Consider the following 595-nt stretch of genomic DNA (forward strand, 5'->3'; position numbering starts at 1 on the left):
TGGGGGGGGGGGGGCATGGCCCCTGCAGCATACAACGTAGCTCCGCCGCTGGTTAGGACGAGTCGGTGGCTCGTTTCAACAGTGGTAGTGGTCGTTCGGTGATCCAAGGACCTCGGTGTATTTTTTTATTATATTTGAGATGCTTTGTACTTTCGGCAACTCTATAATAAAACTGTGTCCTTTCAAAAAATAAAATAAAATAAAATGTATTTTTTTAACACGGTACAATCGAAGATGTTCATATACACTAATCCCTATGAATGCATGCACGCACACCCTACCCCTACGAGGGACTTACAGTCGACGAGAATGTCTTCTTCCACTGAACGAATATCACCAGAAAGTCTGAAACAAATTCAGAAAAAAGGAGTACTAATGTCAATTTAAGACTTAAATCTTGATGAGCTGGTTTCATAAGAAACCTAACCATCTGAGCTGTACTCGGTTCGTGAAAAGAAAATGTATTGTCAGGTGACTGTGTATCATCACACATCATGGTTATGTATTGTGTATATAACACTGTCAGGCAGTTACACAAATAGCCCGATCTTCTGTGCTATGATACGATCCAGTCTTATGTACTCATCTTACGGCT

This window comes from Triticum dicoccoides, chromosome 2B, assembly GCF_002162155.2.
Source record: "Triticum dicoccoides isolate Atlit2015 ecotype Zavitan chromosome 2B, WEW_v2.0, whole genome shotgun sequence".
NCBI lineage: Eukaryota > Viridiplantae > Streptophyta > Magnoliopsida > Poales > Poaceae > Triticum > Triticum dicoccoides.